The 22,439-nt window shown below is 35.7% G+C and overlaps 1 protein-coding gene across 1 annotated transcript in view; it reads right to left on the reverse strand.

Moving 5' to 3' along the window:
* LOC142340786 (Na(+)/H(+) exchanger beta-like) overlaps positions 1-22,439 on the reverse strand; it is a 134,924-nt gene that overhangs the window by 92,957 nt on the left and 19,528 nt on the right. The window contains exon 2 of the mRNA XM_075391495.1: positions 846-947. The gene's annotated coding sequence lies outside the window, so the exon portion shown is untranslated. The remainder of the gene's footprint in view (positions 1-845; positions 948-22,439) is intronic.

A 22,439-nucleotide genomic window follows, 5' to 3' on the forward strand; every position in this document is an offset into this window, starting at 1 on the left:
CTGAGGAATTTTTGATCAACTGGCGACCACGATATTTCTTATGGAAAGCTGTCGAATCTCATCCATTGATTCAGAAATATACACTAAACGGTACACTAAATAAAATTTGTTCGCAAGAGTTGGATTTCATTTTCTTTAGCAATACTTTTATAATTGGTTCTTTCCTTAGATGAATTAAATACTGCAAACATCAGTTTTTATGAAATGAATATATTATAGCAAAATTAAAAGACATGTTCATAAGTGAAAATTTTCTCTGATCAGACCATTTCGAGCGCACTTGAGTCTCATCATAACCTCTTCAAGCGCACTTGAGTCTGATCATAGTCTGATTGAGGTCTGGGCAGTGGTCTGAATTCGAGTCTGAAGATGGTCTGATCAGAACGCCTTCGGTCTGAAAAATCTGATCAGAGACAGTATGTGTCTGGAAAGTCTGATCAGAGACAGTTCAGAAAGTACTAATTTGAACTTGAGCTATGTCTTTTTAAGGATCAGGGCAAGGAGTTTTCACTTGTTGATGTAAATCATTGGTAAAATTGAATCCTAGACCCGCTGAGGTAGTAAAGACATGGATAATGCTAAGTGGCAAATTTTTTCGCGTGCAGCTACTTGAGTTTTAATTTCGCTTTTTGTTTCTTCTAATGGTTATATCTAAATAATAAATCTGTTAAAATGGTGCAGAGTTGATAAGCTTTGAATCTGTATATTGAGAATCAACGTTTTTTTATTGTTTTTGCAATTTATTTGTAGTTTTTCGAGTTTTCCTCATAGTTATTTATTCGCTTTGATATAATGTTGCTAATGATGAACAAATGCAGCTATTATTAGCCATCTGAATTACTAACCTGGAAATAAATTGGAAAATAACTGTTCTGTGCTGGACAGCATATCATGCATCAGTTTCTCATCCTTATTTCCGTGATAAAACAGTTTCAACCAAGTCAACGCTGAAAACAAAATGAAGTGAATTACACTAAAATTAATTACCAATGACTGTCATTGACACTTCTATTTACAGATCAAAAATTCTCTTCAAATTTTGTTTTCAGACTGACTTCAGTTTTCAGGGCTTTTTCAGGTGTCATTAGTTCTCAAACCTCCAAATTAATTAATAAGTCTCTAAAAATCATTTTAATTATTTTTCATGTTATGGTAGCTAATCAAAAATAAAAATTTAAAACCCAATACTGATCCTTAATTTTTAGCTTGAGAAAATCATATAGAGGCTCCATGAAAACATTTTCCTGACTGGAAAGATGACGTTAGTTTTTCACAGAGCACATTTTCTGAATATTTTTGCTTCAAAAATAAGCATTAAATGTTTTTTTTGAAGGTAATTTACCTCAGTGGCGTGCCGGTAATTTAAGAATTTTGGGAAAAATAGTTAAGGTAATTTTTACCTGCACATGGCCTCACCTGCACACTGCTTAGTTAAAACTACGTATACATTACTTAGAGTGCATAATGAACCATAACTGGTAAGGACATGACTGATTGGAATAAAGTATTTTTTTCACAAGTGTTTTGTTGTTTATTAACCCTCGCAACCTATTGTTACATATGAGATGTCTCCTCAATCAAAAATATTTGAAAATTTTCCCTAAAGAGGGGCTTTTATCATGTGAATGTTTTTGACGTTCAAACCACTTTTTGTCAACTAAATTAGGTCTTGGTTTGATTCATGCCTGATATTGTTGCTATTGTTGTAATTGTAGACGCTAGTACCATTTGTAGGAGCCGCTATGGGCAAGTTGATGTACCAAACCGGAACCGGTATGTCAGATGGAAATTGTCTATGTCCAGAACGTCCCAGACGGAAATATCTTATGTCCAGACTTTTGTTTGTTCCCCAGACTTTCGTGCCACGTCCAGAATTTCATGCTTTCACCAGACTTTTGTGAGTTCAGGTTCAGACTTTTTTGCGTTCATGTCCAGTCTGTCATGCGTTGAAAGTTAGACAAACTGCAGTAACAATCAAACAATTTGTGTACATGAAATTAGCTGAACGTTTTTTTAAATTTCATTAAGTGCTTTAAAAATATTTGGTAAACTTCGCCTAAATTTAAAAACAAGCATAGCTGGAAAAATTTTTGGCTATATATGATATTCTGGACTTTATAGCGTAATTTTTTTCCCATTTTCAGCTAATTTTGGTATTACAAGAAGTAAAAGTGTTAAAGCACATAGCAATTTGCTTTCGAAATTTTGCTTTTTATTTCAATCACATGTGAGTTTGAACTTTCAGCAATGAAAGCTTTTACTTAAGTGGGTACCCTAGGTTACAAGAAGGATACAGACAATCAGTGCGTTCATTTCCAGAACTATGTGCGTTTTTTCCCCAGGCGTAGGCCTCGGCTTAGGAAAAGACTTTAAAAGTCTAGTATGTGGGGAAATATTGACTATAATTACACGGTCGAGCTTCCTAATTAAAGTCAAGCTAATATCTTTTGATGGGTCGAGCTTAAGTCTTTTCATAACGAAGAAAGTCCAGCTAAGAGCTAAGGTCTTTTCATGAGTCCACCATTAGTCATTTCATAACCAACAAAGTCGAGTAAAGGTCTTTTCATTGGTCCACTGTTAGTCTTTTATAGGTCTCTTTTTCAAAATCCAAAATTTTTGTTTTTTTTTCTGCTTCTGTACATACAGAAGCAGAGCAGAAGCAAGACTAAATAGCTTTGCACCAGAGCAGTCCAACTTAGGAAACAGTTGGAAAACTGTCAAAAACCTTAAGATCTTCGACAAATCTAAAGGTAAAGAGTTATGGCACCTCAAGTATATCAGCACATCACTTGATTCAAGGAAACCAGCTAGCATAAGTGTATTGATCCTAGTCCCATAAGCCATGACAAAATTTTGGCGTTATACAGTTTGTTTTCCCCTCCAAAATATGAACTATCTTTTTTTGAAAAAATAATGCAGGTTTTTGAGGGATTAGAGGCTCTTCTGAATCGTAAAAAATGAAGGAGCAAAAACGCTGACTACGTTATATGCAATATTACACGGGCAATATTAATGGCAAAATAGCAGACATATGAAAAGACCAATGATGGACCCATGGAAAGACTTTAACTCGACTTTGTTTGCAAACATTGTATCGAGCATAAGTCCAGCCAATCATTGGGTCAAGCTAAAGTCTTTTGTAACACTTTGGCTCCAGCTAAAGTCTTTTGCGAAAAATATGAGTCGAGCCAAATTCCAGAATGTCTTATAGTCCAGCTAAAATCTTTTCATAGCTCAAATGAGTCGAGTCTGGTCTTTTCAGAGTACATTTGGGTCAAGCATTGTCTTTTCATGAGTCTGTACCTAGACCTGGGCCATACTTTTGCACGTTGATGTCCAGACTATTGTGCGTTTTCCGATTTTTCTAGATTATGTAATTCTCAACGCACACGACTCGCTCTCTTACATTCTACGGCGGTTTAAAGAAACTTGATTCCGTCGGCGAAATCAACTTGATTATGCTTTCAACTGATGACGGGATTGATCATTTTGTCTAGATACAGTTTCAACGATACTTGTTTTTCAAACACATTGTTTTCGTCGGTTTTTGTCAATTTCGTTTTATGAGACACTTAGTGAATTGTTCAAATCAAGAAACAGCGTTCCACATCAATCAAATATAGCGGAGAAGTTTAATAATTTTTAACTCTTCAGCAAAATTTTTCAAGATTTTCCCCAATTTCACGGCAATTTGTCATATGGGTCCTCATTCTTTTGATAACTATGATTGCGGTAATCTATTATTAATGCCAGCCTGGACAGTGGGTGAATCTCTGTAAACGATTTTTCTTATACTGTTGTCAATACTACTACTCCTAATACTACTACTACTACTACTACTACTACTACTACTACTACTACTACTACTACTACTACTACTACTACTACTCCTACTACTACTACTACTACTACTACTAATACTACTACTACTACTACTACTACTACTACTACTACTACTACTACTTCTACTACTACTACTACTACTACTACTACTACTACTACTACTACTACTACTACTACTACTACTACCACTACTACTGATACAACGCTTGAATTCCAATAAGAAATAAAGGCATTTTTACAAGACCATCAATCATGGATTTACGGAAAGAAAATAAATGTAACAATCATTAAATTAAATCAGCATCAAGTTATTAGTTAAACAAGAAATTTTTCGTTGACGAATTTGTTGAAGACTGATCTCGAATTGCTATTGGCTCTTACTTGAACCACTGAAAAATCTTTTTTCTTTTGCAATCGTTTTGCAGTTGATCTAGCCGAGTCTTTCGCTGTCCTCCAACAGCTTTCACGGCGTTTGGATAATGCTCAGCGGGGTTTCATTTAAGAGCTTTCCTTGGCAGTCTGTCGCTCTCCATTCCTGGGACGTGTCCAAACCATTTAAAGCGTCTAATCATGATAATTTTTGATATGACTGCCATCTGTGTTCTGTTGAGCACAGACTGGTTAGTTAATTTTGTCAAGCAAGACAAACAACTTTTACGACGTAGGCAGTTGAAGTGAAAGCTATGAAGTTTTTCTCCAACGCCTTGTTTGTCGTCCATGTCTCTGAGCTGCACAACACCGCTGACAAGATGAACGCTCTGTATAGCTTGCATTTCAGTCTTGTCGCTAATTGTTTGTTTTTCCAGATGTTCCAAAAATCACTGAAGCTTTGTCTACCTTCTGCCAATTTAAAGATAATTTCTTTTTCATCACTGTCCGGTAAACTGACGTAAGATCCTAGATATTTGAAAGTATGAACGCTCTCAAATTCCGTACCCCACGAGTCCTTTACACTGCTAGAAAAACTTCTATTAACTCTGGCTTTCAGTTTACCTCAAAATCTCGCTTCATGTATTTTTCGACCGTTAACAGACTTGAATTTTTGTTTGCATCTGTTGCATCTTAAGCTCCTTTCAAGGTTTTTGAACTTTGCACCAATGGGTTTCACTAACTGAGGCTTTGTGTCTTAATCTGTCTCAGCGCGAAAAGCTGGTCGGTACAATCTCTGCTCTCCCTGAATCCACACTGCTCTTCCCTCAAAACCTTATCAAGAGCTTCCTTGCATATGTTTAAAATTACTGCAGCAAACACTTTACCCGGTGCTGACAGTAGTGAGATTCCACGATAATTGCTACAGTCTGTTCGTTTTCTTTTGTTTTTGAACAGTGGTACAATCTGCGCAACTTTCCAGTCCTTTGGTAGATATTCTGTTTTCCACGACTTGTCTATTTTGTTCCAGAGCACTTGCGCAATGCCGTCATGAGCTTTTAACATTTCAGCTGAGATTTCATCTGGTCCACTAGCTTTACTCGTAGAACATCAACAACTTCATTCCAGCGAATGGGACCAAAATTAATCTCAAGGTCTTTCGCGGCTTCAAAAATTGGTGACAGATAAGTTTTGCAACTATTTGACGTATTGAAGAGTTGTTTGAAGTGTTCCATCTACCTTTCTAACCTCTCCTTTTTCTTTCTTAGCAATTGGCTATCTTTAGACATGAGCTTTGCTGTTGACAACACTTTCTGCAAACAAGCTTTGTTTCGACAAACATTTCTTTGATGCTACCTTTATCAGCAAGTTCTTGAATCAGAGTACCCTTTTCATTGAGCCACTTTCTGTCCACCCGCACAGCTTTTTCTGCGGGAGGTTCTTAGCACCCCTTACCCGGTACTTGGGCCTTTCTCATCAGTTGAAATCTTGTTGTAGGGTTGTTGGCTATAGTACAAATAGGCGCGCCACCAACTAGAGGACCATTGCCTCGCTAGCTCTGCTTACGGGACTGAGCCCCGCAACGCTTACCCCAGGGGACACCACGGGGAGATGAGGATGGATTTTGCCCCCCCCCCACTACTACTACTACTACTACTACTACTACTACTACTACTACTACTACTACTACTACTACTACTACTACTACTACTACTACTACTACTACTACTACTACTACTACTACTACTACTACTACTACTACTACTACTACTACTGCAGCTGCTGCTGCTGCTGCTACTTAGACTCAAGATAACTGTGCTTGTTTTACTATCCTTGTCAAAAACAACAGAGCCCGCAGATGTTGTGTTTCCAGTTCAATGTGACTTAATACTGCCTCGGAGTAGTAAAAAGAGTGAAAATACCACCAAGAACGTCATTGCACTAGGAATAGACACGTTATCGAATTTGCCGTAAAAATAGCAGGAACCTTAAATCGTTTGACTCTTAGTGCGAACGAGGTCAAACCGTAAAACCGTAGTTCGGCTGTTCGGCCATTTCTCGATGTTAGGGAGGGAAATCGAGGGGGTTTTCAGATCTCCTTGCAAACAGTTCAGTGTTTATTTTATTGGGTTAGCCTTAGTTGTGTCCGCAATTTAGATTTTACTGTAATAGCAAATATAGCAGGGGGTTCTTCACTAACTATGATTATGAAATTAATTTAGACAAGACACCCCAGGAAGGATAGTTTTATTTTATTTGTTTCTCTATCATTCTCAGATTTTGGATAGCATTTTAAATCCATGAAAATGTTCAAACGATGACTTTAATGGGGAAAATTTGCAAAATTTACGACACAACGCAATTTAACACATTTTGTTTGTAAATGTGTTGAAGGGCACGACAACAATTGAGGATTAATTTACTCCATGACATCTTTATGTTGTGTTTCTGGCTTCTGTTTGACGCCGAAAACCTATTTGATACAATCAGAAGACTTGAATTTACACCAGTACATCAACTGGAAGATATGGCAGCATAAAATCAGCGATTATTGTTATCATAGAATTCTCTGATATCGTTGAGAATTTCATCTTGAAACTCATAGAAAAACGTTCAATTTGTACTTTGATGTTTTTTAGTGCTAAGATATGTTGTACTCTAATGGAGGCTGCAGAATGGAATATTATTCAATGGAAAATGATTTTTAAAAAATTCACAAAATTAGATTAAATTTAGATCCTGGCGACCTATTTGGCATTCTTCAGCTCTAGTTGACCCTTCTTAGCCATATGAAAAATAATGAGAGTTTTTTCTGTTGATATTTGTTTGATGCTTTTACGCTGAGGGGAGGTTCTAATATTGCATATAACAGCAGCCTCTATGATCACCAACAATTTCTTTTCCCATGCATGATTTTCCCCTGAGGAGTGTTCCTAGAGAATTTGTAGGGTTCTTACTCTACACAGTGTACAAATTGGAATTGGACGGACACAATTAAACTCATATAGGTTTGCTGAAGATTAATAGAAAAGTGTTGCAGAAGTTTGTTGTATTGTTCCCCTACTGATTACCGTTTTTGACCACTATTTGTGCAAATGGGTTTCGAGAATTTTTTTAGGGATTGTAACATCCTAATCAACTGTACAATTGAGATAGAATCAGCTAAATTAGTTTTTTGCATTGTTGCTCTGGTCACCGTTTTGACCACTATTTGTGCAAATGGGTTTCGAGAATTTTTTTAGGGATTGTAACATCCTAATCAACTGTACAATTGAGTTAGAATCAGCTATATTAGTTTGTTGCATTGTTGCTCTGGTCACCGTTTTTGACCACTATTTGTGCAAATGGGTTTCGAGAATTTTTTTAGGGATTGTAACATCCTAATCAACTGTACAATTGAGTTAGAATCAGCTATATTAGTTTGTTGCATTGTTGCTCTGGTCACCGTTTTTGACCACTATTTGTGCAAATGGGTTTCGAGAATTTTTTAGGGATTGTAACATCCTAATCAACTGTACAATTGAGTTAGAATCAGCTAAATTAGTTTGTTGCATTGTTGCTCTGGTCACCGTTTTTGACCACTATTTGTGCAAATGGGTTTCGAGAATTTTTTTAGGGATTGTAACATCCTAATCAACTGTACAATTGAGTTAGAATCAGCTAAATTAGTTTGTTGCATTGTTGCTCTGGTCACCGTTTTTGACCACTATTTGTGCAAATGGGTTTCGAGAATTTTTTTTGGGATTGTAACATCCTAATCAACTGTACAATTGAGATAGAATCAGCTATATTAGTTTGTGGCATTGTTGCTCTGGTCACCGTTTTTGACCACTATTTGTGCAAATGGGTTTCGAGAATTTTTTTAGGGATTGTAACATCCTAATCAACTGTACAATTGAGTTAGAATCAGCTAAATTAGTTTGTTGCATTGTTGCTCTGGTCACCGTTTTTGACCACTATTTGTGCAAATGGGTTTCGAGAAATTTTTTAGGGCTTGTAACATCCTAATCAACTGTACAATTGAGCTAGAATCAGCTAAATTAGTTTGTTGCATTGTTGCTCTGGTCACCGTTTTTGACCACTATTTGTGCAAATGGGTTTCGAGAATTTTTTTAGGGCTTGTAACATCCTAATCAACTGTACAATTGAGTTAGAATCAGCCAAATTAGTTTGTTGCATTGTTGCTCTGGTCACCGTTTTTTACCACTATTTGTGCAAATGGGTTTCGAGAATTTTTTTAGGGATTGTAACATCCTAATCAACTGTACAATTGAGTTAGAATCAGCTAAATTATTTTGGTGCACTGTTGCTCTGGTCACCGTTTTTGACCACTATTTGTGCAAATGGGTTTCGAGAATTTTTTAGGGATTGTAACATCCTAATCAACTGTACAATTGAGTTAGAATCAGCTAAATTAGTTTGTTGCATTGTTGCTCTGGTCACCGTTTTTGACCACTTTTTGTGCAAATGGGTTTCGAGAATTTTTTTAGGGCTTGTAACATCCTAATCAACTGTACAATTGAGTCAGAATCAGCTAAATTAGTTTGTTGCATTGTTGCTCTGGTCACCGTTTTTGACCACTATTTGTGCAAATGGGTTTCGAGAATTTTTTTAGGGATTGTAACATCCTAATCAACTGTACAATTGAGTTAGAATCAGCTAAATTAGTTTGTTGCATTGTTGCTCTGGTCACCGTTTTTGAACACTATTTGTGCAAATGGGTTTCGAGAATTTTTTTAGGGATTGTAACATCCTAATCAACTGTACAATTGAGTTAGAATCAGCTAAATTAGTTTGTTGCATTGCTGCTCTGGTCACCGTTTTTGACCACTATTTGTGCAAATGGGTTTCGAGAATTTTTTTAGGGATTGTAACATCCTAATCAACTGTACAATTGAGTTAGAATCAGCTATATTAGTTTGTCGCATTGTTGCTCTGGTCACTGTTTTTGACCACTATTTGTGCAAATGGGTTTCGAGAATTTTTTTAGGGATTGTAACGTCCTAATCAACTGTACAATTGAGTTAGAATCAGCTAAATTAGTTTGTTGCATTGTTGCTCTGGTCACCGTTTTTGACCACTATTTGTGCAAATGGGTTTCGAGAATTTTTTTAGGGCTTGTAACATCCTAATCAACTGTACAATTGAGTTAGAATCAGCTAAATTAGTTTGTTGCATTGTTGCTCTGGTCACCGTTTTTGACCACTATTTGCGCAAATGGGTTTCGAGAATTTTTTTAGGGATTGTAACATCCTAATCAACTGTACAATTGAGTTAGAATCAGCTATATTAGTTTGTTGCATTGTTGCTCTGGTCACCGTTTTTGACCACTATTTGTGCAAATGGGTTTCGAGAATTTTTTTAGGGCTTGTAACATCCTAATCAACTGTACAATTGAGTTAGAATCAGCTATATTAGTTTGTTGCATTAGTGCTCTGGTCGCCGTTTTTGACCACTATTTGTGCAAATGGGTTTCGAGAATTTTTTTAGGGATTGTAACATCCTAATCAACTGTACAATTGAGTTAGAATCAGCTATATTAGTTTGTTGCATTGTTGCTCTGGTCACCGTTTTTGACCACTATTTGTGCAAATGGGTTTCGAGAATTTTTTTAGGGATTGTAACATCCTAATCAACTGAACAATTGAGTTAGAATCAGCTAAATTAGTTTGCTGCATTGTTGCTCTGGTCACCGTTTTTGACCACTATTTGTGCAAATGGGTTTCGAGAATTTTTTTAGGGATTGTAACATCCTAATCAACTGTACAATTGACTTAGAATCAGCTATATTAGTTTGTTGCATTGTTGCTCTGGTCACCGTTTTTGACCACTATTTGGCAAATGGGTTTCGAGAATTTTTTTAGGGATTGTAACATCCTAATCAACTGTACAATTGAGTTAGAATCAGCTAAATTAGTTTGTTGCATTGTTGCTCTGGTCACCGTTTTTGACCACTATTTGTGCAAATGGGTTTCGAGAATTTTTTTAGGGATTGTAACATCCTAATCAACTGTACAATTGAGTTACAATCAGCTAAATTAGTTTGTTGCATTGTTGCTCTGGTCACCGTTTTTGACCACTCTTTGTGCAAATGGGTTTCGAGAATTTTTTTAGGGCTTGTAACATCCTAATCAACTGTACAATTGAGTTAGAATCAGCTAAATTAGTTTGTTGCATTGTTGCTCTGGTCACCGTTTTTGACCACTATTTGTGCAAATGGGTTTCGAGAAATTTTTTAGGGCTTGTAACATCCTAATCAACTGTACAATTGAGTTAGAATCAGCTATATTAGTTTGTTGCATTGTTGCTCTGGTCACCGTTTTTGACCACTATTTGTGCAAATGGGTTTCGAGAATTTTTTTAGGGATTGTAACATCCTAATCAACTGTACAATTGAGTTAGAATCAGCTTTATTAGTTTGTTGCATTGTTGCTCTGGTCACCGTTTTTGACCACTATTTGTGCAAATGGGTTTCGAGAATTTTTTTAGGGATTGTAACATCCTAATCAACTGTACAATTGAGTTAGAATCAGCTATATTAGTTTGTTGCATTGTTGCTCTGGTCACCGTTTTTGACCACTATTTGTGCAAATGGGTTTCGATAATTTTTAAGGCTGCTAACATCCTACCCAGCTGTACAACTGAGTTAGAATCAACCAAATTAGAAAAAATTAAATAAGTAATTATTGAGTGTGCTGTAGGAATTTGCAAACCTATCAGATAGCTGTGAAACCAAATTCAACAAATCTGCACATAAAATTGACATTTCAGAACAGAAAAATCTATAACTTGGCTTGGGAATCATTATTAAACAGATTTTTTATCGAGTTATTTTAAATTTTTACTGTTGTGCTGAAGTTGCGAAAAAAAGTGAAAAAGTAAAAAGTTAAAAAGTGTTCAAAGTTACAATAAAACATTTGACAATCTGCAAAGTGAGTCAAAAACTTGTTTTTGAAAGCCGTGCTGAAATTTAAGTTTAGGTTAAGTAACTTTACAATGAACGAAATCAAAACACCTGAATTAAGTCTGCAGTCAGGTAGCTTTCGTAGCATTACTTAAATTACTCTTTTTGCGAATTTGTAAGAGCGTAAAGTTCATTGAAGTCATTTTCTGGCCGTGTTATTCAAAACCTCCGACATCTTATCTCCTCCTACTGCATTTTTTGCATTTTAAGATTTCGTGTATTGAGCAAGTTTAAAAATAGGTCATTGTTTTGAGGTTCAATAACCTGGTTTTGATTATTTGTGGATCCGATAGTTGAGAAGATTGTATTCTAACGCAAATTACTGGTCCGCTATGTTTTGCGTAAAAAAGAGAGACGCAAGGAATTATCATTTGATCATGATAATCAATTTAGATTTTTTTCCCTGAAGCCAAAAAATCTTAAATGTTAACAATGTTAACTGATGTCATTTTTAACATTTTTGTGCTGTCGAAATTTATATGCGATGGGCAGATTAAGAAAAAACATGCGTCAGCCAAATTTACGTTAAAAACTAAGACAGAGAAATCAACGGAGACAGAAAATCAATAGTGATATCATTGAAAAGAGGTGTATTGAAAATTAGTTCAAATTTGCAGTAAGTGAGTTAAAAAAAAAACAGATCATAAATTTTATAAATGTTAATTAAGTTCACTTTTTATGTCTTTTGTTCAAACTCAGTCCGAATTGGTGTATTACAACAACTCGCTCTACAATATTTGGTACCACCCTCACGAATAAAATCTACTTTTGGCTGAAGTTTTGCATAGCTATTTAACTAAAACTATTGACAATCTTCTAGCTTGGAATGCAGAAGCTGCTTAACCACATAACATACCATCTTAATTTTACGTACAATAAAAGAAGTTTATGAAAAGCTAAAAGTAATTTGTTTTATTGTAAGCAGGAGTGTAACAATGATAGTTCAGTAACTTAACGCAGAAGCTGCTTAACCACATAACATACCAACTTAATTTTACGTACAATAAAAGAAGTTTATGAAAAGCTAAAAGTAATTTGTTTTATTGTAAGCAGGAGTGTAACAATGATAGTTCAGTAACTTAACGCAGAAGCTGCTTAACCACATAACATACCAACTTAATTTTACGTACAATAAAAGAAGTTTATGAAAAGCTAAAAGTAATTTGTTTTATTGTAAGTAGGAGTGTAACAATGATAGTTCAGTAACTTTCAGACAAACCTCCGACCTTGAGAGCAAAAGTTATTTTGGAAAATTAGTTCATTTAGTCATCGGATATATTAAGTTCTCTTTTTTCAGCACAAATTGATGAAAGAAACCATTGGCTATTGTCTTTTGAACTTAATCATGTAATGCATAATTGAGAAAAATTAGTCACGTGAGTGTCGTTTAAATCCCTTCGTAGAGAAGGTTTTTCTCATATTTTCAATCAGCTAGTCTAAATTCAGTTGCTCTCACTTTTTGAGTTTTTCAGTAGATTTTGCCAAGGACAGGTCAGTCTTTTGATTATATTGTTAAGCAGCTCGATAGTTTCAGCTGATCAAAGACTAACGTCTCGGTATAGTCTCATCATAAGTCGCACAAAAGTCCAATAGAAACAGAAAGTTACAAATACAGTTACTGAAAAGATAGATAAAATATCTGACCATAAACTAAATCCCCTGAGTTGTTTATTGTCAAGATCTAAAAAATTGTTATTATTTGTCAGCCTTTTTTTGGTATTCGGCATCAAACGCCATTTGTATTTCCCTCCCGAGTAGCTAAACATACAAAATTCTTGGTAGCCTTACTAAAATAGTAGCCACGAAGTTAAAATAAAGAAATAAGAGGGGTAGTGTACATTTAATATTTTGCTGATAGACAATAATTCTTGTTCAATGACTCTTAAAGCACGATAAATAATGGTACTGGGGTACTTTTGTCCTGTATCCTTCAAAAACTCCACCAAAAAAATTTTCATAATTGAAGTTGATCTTTTTAGTTCCAATTTTTTCGGCATTAAAATATGAATTAAAAGTGCTTCTCGTACAACACGTCGATCTAATCACACTAAAGCTGATTTCTCGATTAAAACCATTCGTCTGTCCTATCTCTTATTGATTACGTAGAAGTTGGTTATTGTATTCCACAGACAATAAGAAAGGTAGCCCTCTCAATTTTAATAACATAAGTTTGATTCCTGACCACTCTTGGTTCCCGTTTTATTTCGGTTGATGAATTCTATTTTACAAGCATAAGAGCATGCTTTTGCTACTAAGCATAACTGTCTTTCTAAGGTAATAAGAGTAATAAGAGAAGTTTTGACTTTTTTAGAGGGTTAGTGGTAGAAATTTCGACCAGCTCCGGAAGTTACTAATGAAACCAATCTGTTAACACGCAAAGTTAGGTGTAACTGTGCGCGTAGATTCATTTGACAATTGGACAACGTTGGTTTGCTGATAGTTGAACTTTTGTTTGTTAAGTGTCCGCTCGAGTTCATTTTTCATTATGATTAATCAGAAATTTTTTGTTGATTTTTGTTGAATCGGCGCTGCTTTTAAAAACCCTCAGAAATGTCTTTACTTGCATAAAAGATAGCGGAGAAGATTATGCATAACTCAAGTACGAGAGTTTTCTTTACTTTCAAATAACTCTGAAGCCAAACAGCAAACCACGTCCAAGTTAATTTAAGACATTCACAGTTTCTTGTTATCGATTTTTTTCAAATGTTATCCTTTAAAATTGTAAAACAATACAAAAATGAACCAGTTTTTTTTCAAAATTAAGGCATAGGAAACAACAATTTATCTACAAACAAGGATGACTCATAATACAACTTATTTGATTTACTATGTCATGTATGATTATGATAAATTTAAGTCATTCTGTTTTCAGGATTGCCTCACTCTTTTCATGTGCCAGTTTGAAATACCTTGTCTTGATTTTAATTATTGATCTACTGCACGGAAAATATTACATTTCGCTTATTTCTCGCATAAAACATGCTCTAGTTGCTATTCAAATGTCTGAGTAGGTTCTATTTATTTTCCGTAAAAAATCGTAACTACTAATCTAAGTGGACTTTGCGGTAGTTACCCAAAAGCTACCTTGTACATCGTGTATATGAAGCGTGGAAAACGAGCGTGTATACTACAGTAGTAACCACAAATTATTATCAAAAAAGTAATAAAAGTAATGCTAAGACGTCGCTTGGTTAAAAACTAATTCTCAGAAACTGTATCACCAATTTAGTTTAGTTGAATTCAGTGAACAGTGCATTAAGTTACAAAACTCCTAATTTCTTAATATTTCAGATCCAGTACAAAAAAATAGTATAAGTGTTTGTCAAGGTAATTTTCAGAAAGACAAAAGTTATTTCATTTTCAAACTCATTACCACAAAAGATTAAAGTCACGATATATAATTTGAACACTTTGGATCTAAATAAAATTTAAAGCATGTTAGGTCATTCAACGTCTTAAGTTTGTAGAGAAGTTATAGAAAAGTTTGAAAAACGTCACAGTAATAAACAGAAAAAATCTCAAATTTGCAGACCACTACATGTATCTATTATTAGAAACGAGCTATGCTTAAGAAACGAGCTAAACGAGCTATACGAGTTCACTCAAATATATATATATATATATATATATATATATATATATATATATATATATATATAATGAATCTCTTAACAAATGTAACGGATAGTAATGCTCTGGACAAGTTGTTTATTTCTGGAAAAACATTTATTGATAGAAATTTCCAAATAAAAATTTTGTTTCAAATTACGAGAAAATAAAGCCTACCAAAGTGGTTAGTAATGACTAAATAACGTACACACGCTTTTTCTTCAACAATTATCGTTTGATTTTAATCATCACGTTTTGAGAACTACCATTATGCATCATCATTTTGTTTGTTAAGCTGACAGGAAACTCTTAACACCGAACAAAACTCTTTTAGATTCATTCAAAATTGCTTTCATTTTAAATTTTTTGCTGTTTTCGTTCTGATCTTTCAAGAGAGACTTTAATAGCAGACTACTGCGGTGGACTTGTTAATTTGTGTTTTTTAGTTGTTTACTTTGTTTATTTTAGGTGTAACCAGCCCCATTTGAAAATGCTTCGACAAATTGCTCTGATTCTCGTGCTTGTCGCCATCACGCAAGCTGATTTCATTGGGAGACGGAATCGGGAATGGGATAATGTTAACGAGAGAGCGATCTACCCGCGACGCTTTGACCAATCGGGCATTATGACTGAACGGGGTGTCTACCCAGAGGAGAACAACGTGAGAAGGGGAATGTGCGCTACACATGCTGACTGCGGACAAAATGCAGATTGCATTCTTTTCTTCTGTGTTTCCCTTTAGTATCACGAAATCAAATATGCTCAATTTAGTGCTGGAAATATGCCACGAGAGTAACAAACTGATATCCACTGACTATTAGCTTTATTCGATTTTGTACAGATATTTTTACAGCTTGCTACTAACTTTTCCCAAAAAAGTAATTCATACATTTTATACCAAATTTATCTTTCTATTGGAAATTGAAAATAAACAGAACATTTTTTTAATATATTTTTTAAAGAGTCGCTTTTAGCTGCACAGATATAGCATTTCGCAGACACGAGTGAACGAACTCAAAATGAATAATTTTAGGTCGCCAAAACATCTGAATGAAATACGGCTCTTCCAATAAATAAGGGTGATAAATCGAAAAAGGTGTGAGGACAATTTACTCAATTACATTTTACCCAATGCACTCTGATATTCTCGTTCAACAATCCGGCTACAAATTAGCAGTCGCTATTACACGTATATTCTAACATCCCGGGTTGAGGCCGAATGGTTATTTTGTAAGAACTTGCACGTTTCTGGCAGAATCTTACAAGTTCTTACAAGCTAACCATTCGACTTGCAAGTTCTTACAAGTCAACCATTCGACTTGCAGGTTCTTACAAGTTAACCATCTTTTGCAAGAAACTTGCAAGTTCTTACAAGTTAACCATTCGGTCTCAACCCGGTATATCTCATAAGCCTGTTGGAATTGATATGAAACTACCACAACCCAACTTTCAACTTGGCATTTTTCTTAAGTACAGTCGAGGAAGGAAAATTTTGAAAGCCACTAATTTGAGAGAAACCAATTGATCCAAATTTACTCATAACACATACATATATATATATATATATATATATATATATATATATATATATATATATATGGCAACAAACCAACTGTGATATTAGCTAACTCTGCAAACACTGCCAAATTAGGTATATAATGCAAACGAATTATAGCTTAGAGGACTCGAACTTACTGTCTCCAGAACCGCAATCAGGTGTGCTACCGTTGCACCAAAGCTCTGCTGAAGTAGGATATTTGTTAGCTTGATATACCACAAACTGGGTTATTACAATATCAATGCATGTATAACTTAAAATTTGATCTCGAACTAGATTTCGAATTACTAAATTCGACATCATTTAAGACAAAGCTATATTCTCAAATTAAATTTATAACTGAAATATGAGAAAAAAATTGTCACAATCCCTTTTTAACATCAACGATCCTTGAATTTTCAAAAAAATTCATCAAATTTAATTGGTTCTTGCTGGAGAGATTCAACAACTTGCAATTTAAACACGATTTGCAGAAAACAATGCATAAAGATCTTTAGTTTTCCACAAATCTAGCTTATGCATATATATAATCACACACATAAAAACACACACACACACACAAACACACACACACACACACACACACACGCACACACACAGAGAGAATCCAAACTCGTCAAATTAAACAAATGGCGACTTACTTTTTGTAAATTTGCGTCAGCGCAGCTTGGAATTGCAGTTCTCCGTTAGTTTCTTTTTTAAGGTTGAGCGCACATTGAGTTCCTTATGTGTTTTGTTCATGTTTTTTAAAAACACTCTGTTTTCCCTATAATACTTTTCCAAACATGAATAGGTTAAACAAAAAACTAATGAAAAGTTTCGTTTCCAAGAAATTGGAGAAACTAATAGAGAAGTGCGTTGCCCACACGCAAATCAAAAATTTTTTTCTCGATATGCATTGTTTTCTACAAATCCTGATGAAACTAAAGGTTGTTGAATCTCTCCAGCCATAAGCTATCAAGTTTGATATAAATTATTTAATCTTCACGGATCGTTGATGTTGAAAAGCAGATTGTAACAATTTTCTTTGAAGAATGTCGGTTAATATAATTGGAAACCATTTGAAAAAATGCAATTCCGTACAATATGTTTGTTAATAGACACGCAACTAGTAAGATACAATAACATTCGTTGCCTTAATGGATAACTTAGAGGTTACCCCAGCCGAGTACTAAGGCATTTCATTGCTCAGAGGTTCCCCTCCAAAAAAGGGGACAGATTCCCGGTGCAAACTCTAAAAAATTAATTGTTATTGTTTTTGCGCGTTTTCTCAAAACTTGATGCTTCAAAGTTTGGTTTTAGTTTTTGTTGGTCTGATAATTCATGCTCTTGTTCATTAGTAGTACCAACATCGTCGCCCAATTTTGTTTTAGGATACAATATCATAAACTACTGGCGTCAGTAGTTTCACCACGAGTCAGTTGAGCTTTCCATGTGCCAACTTGAACCGCTGCTGATTGCACAATGAGATCATTGCTAGTAAATACCTACATTTCTTGTTCAAAATTTCCTTTGCAGCTTTTCACAAAACTTTCTCCCGGTCAAACAAATTTACTTTCTGTAAGGTCTTGTTCATGTTTTTTACCACTTCGATCTCTGGTTCCACTGTGGAAGGTATAGGCTAGTCCAGCTGATCCAGATCATGTAGGCATAGGCTTGAGTTGTTTCATGGGATTTGCGCAGATCTTGGTCACACTCAGGGGATTGCATCAAAAGTGCACCTGCATTTTGTTGTCCTAGCAAGAAGTGATTTGGTGCGAGTGCTAGGTGTAGTTGATTACTCTGTTCAGGGGTCCTACATTGAAATTTTGCGTTTTAGTGAACGTCGTAGCAACTTGATTATGATAGGAGTAGAGAAATGAACAACAATAGAGGATGAATAGGAACTCAAGCTCATCAAGTCGCATTTGTTGTAACTCCACCATCGGTGGGCGCATTGAGTTGGCATTTCTCTCTCTATATTGGATACAATTCGACTCAGTTGCCCGCAAGGCATTTGATAACCCAATGATTCAAAAGTATTTTTGAATATTGTACCTCGGACATTGCTTTTCGTCATGTATGTTGTACCAATGCGCTATTTTTGCAGAATTTGTGCGAAAGGATCTCACGCTGTATGCAGTTTTGGATCCGATGCTTACCACTTTAATCGAACTTTACAAGTTTCAAACGACCTTTCAATGAAATTGCTCAATCTTCTTCAATAAAGGGTGGTAATTTGGCGTATTCAATGTCTTCAAGATCTCTTTGACTGTCAACTTCACCGAAAACTCGTTTTGAACAAATCGGAACAGCATTTGTTCTGCTTGATGTGTCTCGTCCACTTTGAGAGACCATTTCTGTCTAGTTTTAAATCTCTTGTAGTGTTTAAAGAAGATTTTGATTTGACTGAATCTACTGTTTCGCTTCCAAATGAAAGGTTCATTTAATTTGTCCTCTGCTGCTACATCACATCGTTCGCTTGGCCACAAGGTATTGGCTACTTCTCTCGTCTTTCGGTAGCCACGCTCAATCGTTCCATCACACGGTCAGTTTGAGTCTTTCAATAGACGTTCTTTTGGTAACGATATTAGAAAATTGCTGTTTCCGTCAACTTTTTGCCACTAATCTATTGATGAGTTTTCTGCAGCTTTATTGGCACCAAACTACTGTTGTTTTTTGTTTTCTGATTGTAGCCACTGTAAAACCGTTAGTGAATCTGTCTACTTATAGATTTTGTTCTTTTGCGCGTCATTTTTAGTCTATATCTGCAATCCGAGATGAACTCTGAAGATTTCCACCTGAGTTTTTTACTTCAAAATTATTACATGTCTGATGGGCGCTACACAACATTTCCTTTTCTGAAAGGTCAACTTTGATGTTGTTCCGTCTTAAAGATGTACCACAAAGCACTTTGCCATCTCGGAAGCTTTTGAGAAAAATTTTGTCTCAAAATTGTTTACGCGTTTTTAACTTTCAACTCAGAGCACTAAACGCTGAACACTTTGGCGCGATCTGTTGACGTGACATTTTATGGTCCCTTGAATGTCCCATAGCCCTTTAAAAATTTGTAAGCTAGAGGCGCATTTGTATCGTGAAGCGTGAACAAAATCCAAGTAGAACCAACACTACTGAGATTGAGGATGAGAAAACTCTGTGTTACTTTTGATGGAACTTCATGCTCAGTTTCGCGACAGACTACGAGACTGCCAGTGTCCTCATTCTATTTTAGTTCAAAGCTTGAGGATAATTGCGGTTCAACTTTTGAAATTGGTATAAAACTCTTTAGATTTATCTGCAATCTCTCTGGTGGTGTTGACTGACTTAAAGAAATTGTCCCAACAGAAGTTTCGCAGCACTGTTCTGACTATACTCCATTCAAACATGAGGTTTTTCACCCAAAAATTGTCACACTTTCTCCTATTTTTCTCTTTTCTGCTCGGCATCTCCTTGCCGTCGGGTTTTTTGACGCCTTAGACAGCGATTTGAAAAAACATCGCTGCTATATCGGCTGATAACGAATTTTATTGTTCTCGCAAACAACAAAACTCCGGTAAGACTCTATAACAAACCGGGTCTATATGAAAGCTTCTTGATGAGCCTCGCCGTAAAATTTTGATGAAACTTTGCGCAATCTTCTGACTTTTTCAAGCTTTAGCAATGGACATTTTAAGCATTGTATAATCTCTATGGTTTCATTCAGTTCAACTTCATCATTTTTCTAGACATATCTTTCCTTTTTTTGTTGTTTTCAATGGTTTCATTATGACAATTTTTCAGTTTGTCTTCTTTTTGCAGCCATTGCTCTAGGGACTTGGTTTGTAACATTGGAGAGTAGAGATTAATCGACAAATTAACACTGCCCTCGTGGAACAGAAGTCCGACTCCGTATCTGCCGCTGGTGTAACGCGTTGTTTGCTCCTAAGTCTTGATTGCTCGCTCTTCGTCCGTCAATTGACCGTTGACATCACATTTTGCAGCCAACGCTCAATATCCTACCAAATGCTCAAACTGAGTTGCCGATTTGTCATGTTATCTGGGAATTAATTTGCTGTCGTGGTAAGGTTTGCAGCTTTCTTCGCTGAGATAAAACCACATCAGACACATCCAATTTTTAATCTCATTGCCATGGTACAATTTTGTCTTCCAATTTCTTGAATTCTAATGGGTGATGTCTATATCTTTGCCAAGGATGATTAAAGTTTTTTTACAGCGTAGGTATCATTTGAAAAATTCCTCAAGTGTTGTGAGCGGTATTCCAATCTTGCAGACCGAAAATTTGGCCGTCTACCACACGTTTCTCGTGAGCCGGGAATTGTATCGTAGTCAATGGGTGTCACCTGATTTTTGCTGAAACAGATATTCGCACTGTTCTGATCCTGATTTCTTGTGCTTTATGTGTTCTTATTACTGACAAAATATCGTCAACCTTGAAGTTTAAGTTTAGACAAATTTCAGCTGTATACGAAAGAAACTGAGAAACCCACATCACACATTGCTAGTACACTCAGAGTATGGTTTTCCTTTTTGAGTTCAATGCACACTACTGGGAGTTTTCTATGTCACAGGTTTGCAGTTTTTGCGGTTGTAGCATCTGAGAAGCCCTTTTTACCCTTTTTTTGAAATTGCTATGAAAGCGTTTTGTTGTGTCTCGCGCTCAAATTGCGGATAAGAAAGTTTTTCTTTTGCGGGTTTTGATGGATGGCCAGGTTGCAGACAACTGAAACACTGTGCGATTTTGTGAACATGTTAATCTTGTCCATTTGGTTTAACTGACTTAACTTTCTCAAAACTCCAAACTGCTCAATGTCTATATTTAAATAGGCCTCATTTTCTTTTGATTTGCGTAATTCTGGTTTTTGGTGAAAAATTACTCCATTCTGGGTTTTCCTGGCTGTGTTTTTTTTTGTCTTTACTTGAGCTAACAACTTCTCTTCATGTAAAAAATTTGTTGATTCTAATCAGTCTTTGAATATAATCAGTTTTGCTCCTAGTACTCGATGAACCAACCGTTTACCAGAGGTTTCAGATTTCATGAGAATGCTCGAATCACCCATTGCCATCAAAAAAGTTCATACACCCGGTTTGAACAGCGTGATAAATTTCGGTTGGGCGCCAAAACGTTTGATGTTTTGGTTCTCTGTGTCAATCTTAGGAGGTAACATCAATTGGGGATATTAGCTGCTGAGAGTCAGACTGATTGGCAGTTGATTTAATTCCATTCCGCTTTGCTTCTTGTCTTCTTTCTGAATCTAAAACTTTCAATGCTACCCACTTTTGTTGACTCAAGTTCCAGGCTTCCTTTTTTGTCAACCTCTGATTTCTTTCGAACGTTTTTGGTCTTCTTCTCATGCTGTTACGAACCAGTTCCTTCTGCAAATTCTGCCTCTTGCTGTTGTTGTAGATGTAATTCTTGTTGTTGCTGGTTTACGACTTCCAACGTTTGCTTTTTGCCCTTTCTTTGCTGACACTAATGCTGATGCAGCCGTTGATTTCTTTTTTTTTTCTGAGCAATGATTGTTTTTCCAAAACTATTTTATCAGTTTTCTCCTGCTCTGAGGACGTGAATTTGCTAAACTAGGTTCTTCTTTGCTTCCTTGTGTAGCAGACCGTTTGAGGAAGGCCTAAATTTTCTAATAAAGTTTTTCCTTTGGGCTATTTCCTTTATCAACAGCAGTCTCCTTTTGGTCGTTGCCACCTGCCTTTATTGATGCTACTACTAGCTTCCACTATCTGTGGTTTGTTGAAACGGTTTACTTTGTTTACCCCACCTTTTTGTACAATTGAGTGCTATTGCTTAGCTTCACATTTCAATAAATGGTGCGTTGATAGCATCTAGCTTTTCAAAGAGCTCATCTTACTTTCACACAATGTTTGTTTTAGGGAATAACTTAGATTTTCTGTTTTAAACACGTTGTGATTCTGGAGTTTTCCTATATATTTATACATTACTCGACAATATGTTGCAAAGTGTCTTCTCGAAAGTTGTTGACATTGCTCCAATAATTTTCCATATGTCTTCCGTTTTATCGTAAACTTTCAAAGTGTTTCCATATGCTCACATTGGTGAGATGTCAGCCAACTATTTTTGTGCAATTCAGTTTGCTCTTTTGCTAG

The sequence above is a fragment of the Convolutriloba macropyga genome, chromosome 6, assembly GCF_964194025.1.
Source record: "Convolutriloba macropyga chromosome 6, txConMacr16.3, whole genome shotgun sequence".
Lineage (NCBI taxonomy): Eukaryota > Metazoa > Xenacoelomorpha > Acoela > Convolutidae > Convolutriloba > Convolutriloba macropyga.